The 5,057-nt window shown below is 44.9% G+C and overlaps 1 non-coding gene across 1 annotated transcript; it reads left to right on the top strand.

Moving 5' to 3' along the window:
• The first annotated feature begins 987 nt into the window (after positions 1–987).
• LOC127681993 (small nucleolar RNA SNORA17) lies at positions 988–1,120 on the top strand. The gene has a single exon (XR_007977305.1). It is a non-coding gene; the product is annotated as a small nucleolar RNA SNORA17 (small nucleolar RNA).
• The last annotated feature ends 3,937 nt before the right edge of the window (positions 1,121–5,057 follow it).

Genomic DNA, 5,057 nt, shown 5'->3' on the forward strand with positions numbered 1-5,057 from the left:
GCCAGCCTGGTCTATAAAATGAGTTCTAGGACAACCAGGGCTACACAGAGAAGTCCTGTTTTCAACTACCACCTCCCCACCCCCCCAACAACAACAACCAAACAAAAGGCCAAAAAAGTGAATAAGCTATGTAGCATTCTCCAGTCACTATACTGTCCTTTTCATGATGGACTGAAATATCCTGAAACTTTGAGCCATAAAAGAAAACAAAACAAAAAACAAAATCAAAACATTTTCCTTTACTCTGTTTCTATCACATGGTATGCCACAGTGACAAGATAATTAACTAACAAAGTCAATAGTTAACGAGAGTGAGTCTGTGGTTGAGATAAACCTGACTAAGCAGTTTATATGTGTTTTATGGGAGAGTATGAGAGTTTGTGGCTATGGGATGGAGGAGCCCTAGAATGCTATCATCAGAGCCAAATGAACAATTTGGATGGGAGTTGGACCATAATGTTGTCAAAAATATGGGCAGTCAAGGCTGTATGCATGAGGTTTCAGAGGGGAACAAGAAATCTATCAAGGACTGGGCTAAAAGGCCATTTGTGCTACATTTTGGCAAAGAATCTATGTTTGCCTCAGTCTTCAAAGTTGAGTGGAACTGAACAGAAAACTAATGGATTAAGTTAACTGGAGAAATTTCAAGATAGTGGAACCTGTAGATTATGGCATTGTTGCTGCTTTATGCATTTAGTCATACATACAGTGATCAAAAGGCACAAGCTGAGAGATGTAAAAATTAGTGGTTTATATAGGAAAAGTATGTGAGGTAAAGTTTTGCACAGGGCAAATTTTATAATTCTTTTAAAAGATTATCATCATTGAAACCATCAGCAGCATTGAGAAATAGTACACTTTGCACTAGGACAATAAAAAATATGGTATCTTGAGGTGAACACCTATCAAAAGCTCCAAGTTATAAAACCAAAAATCCACCCAAGAAACTTTCACTTAAAAAGAATGTGTTTAAGAATATAGACACTTCCTGGCCCTAGAGGCATGGCAGGTATGTCACATTGTGCTTCAGTAGAAGAGAGGGGCTTCAGAGAGGAAAGAGGCTATGTCTACACTCACTGTCCTGACCTGTGAATGTCTGAATGACTAGTACCATAACATTCCCTGAAAAAAGCAAGCCTGAGATGACTACCAGTCTGCAACTATGCAGGACCGGATGGATTCCCAGGGCAGGGTAGGGCAGGGCAGGGCAGGGCAGGGCAAGACAGGACATGAGCCAGAAACTGAAAGAACCCCTCCTTGGACCTCAGGCCTCTGGTGGGCATGAGCCCAAGACAGATGACCCTCATATGGAGCCACTTAGGCAGCACTGGGCAAGGAGTGAGTCTGAGATGTCCACTAGACAAATACCATAGGGTCTGGACAGTGAGCTAGCTTGAGATGACCACCAGTCCAGTGATGCACAGGCCTACGGGAGGCCTGAGATGACCCCTACCCAGTGCCATAATGCATGACTGGGGCATTGCACTGCTGAAAACACTTCTGAGATGATGCCAGGCACTCAGAGACCCCAGGCACCACTAAGAGGAGCAAGTAAGTGGTGAAGGAATAGAAGAGAAAGAGAAACAGAAGGATGTATGTTCACAATGAAGAGAGGCAGAACTGTAGACTTGAGGGTAGTGAGGATCAGCCTGATGTGATGCCACTTGGGACCATGGTGGGGTCCTGGCCTATATTGTCACTATGTATCATATCTGGTTCTGCTGCCAAGGGTCTGTTTTCACCAAAGGCCAGGCAGACATGCCTGGTCTGGTCTGCCACCCTGGGGACATGCAGGCTATGCAGAACTGGCCCCATCCCTCACCTGGGCATTCTGGAAGAGCTGGCCTTGGGGGTCTGATAGCAGTAGATTTGTCCCAGCCCCTAGCCAGCTTCAGTTCTTGGGGGAGCAGCCCCCCCACCACAGAGTAGTGTTGACCCTAGTGGCAGGAATGCAGATGAGCGAGCCCCAAGAGCATGAGTATGGGAGAGCTGGCCCTGCCACCTGTCTGCCATGTGGTGACATGGGCAAGGGAGAGAGATCCCTCTACCTCCCATCCCTTACTACCTATGGCAGGCAGGAGGGCTGGCCCTGACCCTCACTAGCTGTAGCACTTAGGAGAGTGGGCTCTGCACCTCACCTGAGCAACACAGTAGAGCTCATTCTGGTGGCAGGGAAATGGCCCAGATGGTCCTGAGGGTGTGAGTGTGGCAGAGATGGCTCTGCCTCTGTCTACTGTGTAATGGTGTGATTGAGGGAGTGATCCCTTCCACCCCCTTGTCCTAGTCATCATTAGCAGGTAAGAGAGCTGGCCCCAACAGCTCTTGAGAGCAGGAGAGCTGGCCCTGCCCCTCACTTGCTGCAGCACTTGGGAGAGCATGCCCTGCACCTCTCCTGGGCAGCATAGTAGAGCTGACACTGGTGGTGGGGGGCACTTATGAACTGACTCTGATGATTTGAGTGTGGGAGAGCTGGCCCCACAACTTGTCTGCTGTGTTGTAGTATGGGGGAGAGAAAGATGCCCTCCCCAACCCTTACCCCTTGGCATTTAGAACAGGTAAGAGAGTTGGCCCTGGAGTCATGAGAACAGGAGAGCTGTCCCTGCCCCTCACCTGTTACCGTACTCCGGAGAGCTGACCTGCACCTCACTAGGACAGCATAGTAGAGCTGACCCTTGGTGTAGGGGTTGCAGATAAGTTGACCCCAAGGGCATGGACTCAGGAGATCTGTCCCTCTCTCTTGTCTGGTATATGGTGGTGCAGATGAGGGAAAGATGCCTTCCTCCCCTCTCTCCTCCCCTCTCTCCTCCCCTGCCATATATGGCAGGCGGGGCGGCTGGCTCTGGGGTCATGAGAATGGGAGAACCACCCCTGTCCCTCATTGGCTGCAACACTAGAGAGAGTGGACCTTACCTCTTGCCTGGGCAGCAAGGTAGAGCTGGCCTTGGTTGCAGGGGTTGCAGATGAGCTGGCCCTGAGAGTGGAAAAGCCAGTGGGATGGCCAACTAGGACACTTCCCATGCTTAGACTCAGGGCTTTGAATTGGCTCATCTCAACATCTACTGCATCAAAGAACTCTGGGAGTGTATAAAGAGGCTGGTCCTACAGATTTAAAACTACAGCATCTTCATGACATAGGGCAACAACAGGATATCTAAGAGGGGTCCCAGTTAGGTTCCATTATTCCTAGAGTAACAAAATCCAGGGGTTTCATACCAGACTCACAAGTCATTGCAATGAATATTTGCAATGTGGACAAAGGGGTACACTGTGGAACATGTTGTGACACACTAAAGATTCCACAATGAGATTTTTGTTTTTTCTCTGCAGAGTTGGGGGAGATTGCCAGGGTGGAAGGGAGATATGAGAGAAGGGAAAGATAAGTGGGTTTATGGTATATGGTATGAAATTCACAAAGAACCAATAAAAAGCAAAAATAAAACAAAATATCAACAATAACAACAGCAAAAAAACCAAGCAAATAAGAAGAGTATAGAACCTCAAGGAAAAGGGACACCTGGGGAAGTGTTTTTATTCAGACACCAAGACTGCATCTTGAGCTTGCAATGGAACATGGGATTATCTTCATAGCAGTTTTGTAGGCATGAAAACTGTAAGAATTTTGGTGTCATGGAGCCTGGAAAGAAGGAAAACGCATGAGACCAGGCAATGTGTAGTAAGGTCAAATTCTCACGAGTATTGGACTCTTGAGGCAGGCACATATAAATCTGTGAAAGTGAAGCATTAATAAGGTGCAATGGGAGACCCCAGAGCGTTGGAGATATGAGGACCATGGAATGTCTGCCCAGGAGAGCTGTACTTACAAAGTGGAACAGCCCAAGATGGAGGCCTAGGCGCTACATATGACATGGCTGTAAAGGGATCATAAAGCTATCCCATATGGGTGCTGCATATACATATCATGAGCTCCATATACTGGACACAGAACTACAGGATTTAGGTTTTAGTTTTGCTTTCATCCAAGGTTTCCCTGGTTTCTTCCTGTTTCTCTTTGTTAAAATAGGTTTTTTTTTTTTATAGTGAATTAACTCTCTTTATTAGGGGTAAACAATGGTTATTAAACCCTGGTGTGTGGGGAGTGTTTTGGGTTGAGTGTATATCATTGCCGGAGGCTGAGGTGCTTGAAATTCTTCAGTTGCATGAAGAAGAACTCCAACTGATAGCTGGGCTTCTCTTTTTTTTTTCTTTAAAATTTTTTTTTTAATGGAACTTATAGGGAGGGGGGAACTGGGAAAGAGAAAATCATTTGGAATGTAAACAGAGAATATAGAAAATAAAAATAGGAATTTCTAATTTGCAGCACTGTGTATCAGAAAGATGTAATTTTTTAAATAAGAATTCACTTTTACATTTTTAAATTTTTGTTTATTACTTACTTATATGTGTAAGCCTATGTCTTTATGTGTGTGTGTGTATGTGTGTGTGTGTGTGTGTGTGCAGATTTCCATTAAGATCAGAATGAGGTATCAGATTCTCTGAAGCTGGAGTTGCACATGGTTGTAAGCTGTCTGATGTAGATGCTGGGTAATAAACACAGGTCCTCTGCAGGAACAGCAAGTGCTTTTGACCACTAAGCCATCTCTCGGGCTCCAGTAATTTCAAATTTATTTTTCTTCCTCCTTCCTTCCTTTCTTCCTTCCTTCCTTTTTTCTTTTTTCTTTTTCTATCCATCCCTTTATTTATTTTAAATATTTCATAGGCAAGATAGTACCTTAAGTCTCAGAAAAGACTGGATGTTTGAACAGTGTTGGGACAGGTAAGACTGTATTTCTTTTTAAAGCAGAATCAAATGCATTTTGAATCACAACATGGCTGTGAGCTCATGGTAACCAGGGGTAAAACGTTATGGTTTGACTGTGACTTATTCTCCATGGGCTCATGTGTTTGAAATTTGGTCCTTAGCTGGTAGTATTGTTTGGGGAGGTTGAAGAATCTTTGATGCTGTGGCCTAGCAGAATTAAGTCATGGGGGTAGACCTTGAAGATGATACCATCTTCTGGTTATAGTTTAATTTCTTTGCTTTCTGATTATCTATCATT

The sequence above is a fragment of the Apodemus sylvaticus genome, chromosome 3, assembly GCF_947179515.1.
Source record: "Apodemus sylvaticus chromosome 3, mApoSyl1.1, whole genome shotgun sequence".
In the NCBI taxonomy this organism is placed as follows: Eukaryota; Metazoa; Chordata; class Mammalia; order Rodentia; family Muridae; genus Apodemus; species Apodemus sylvaticus.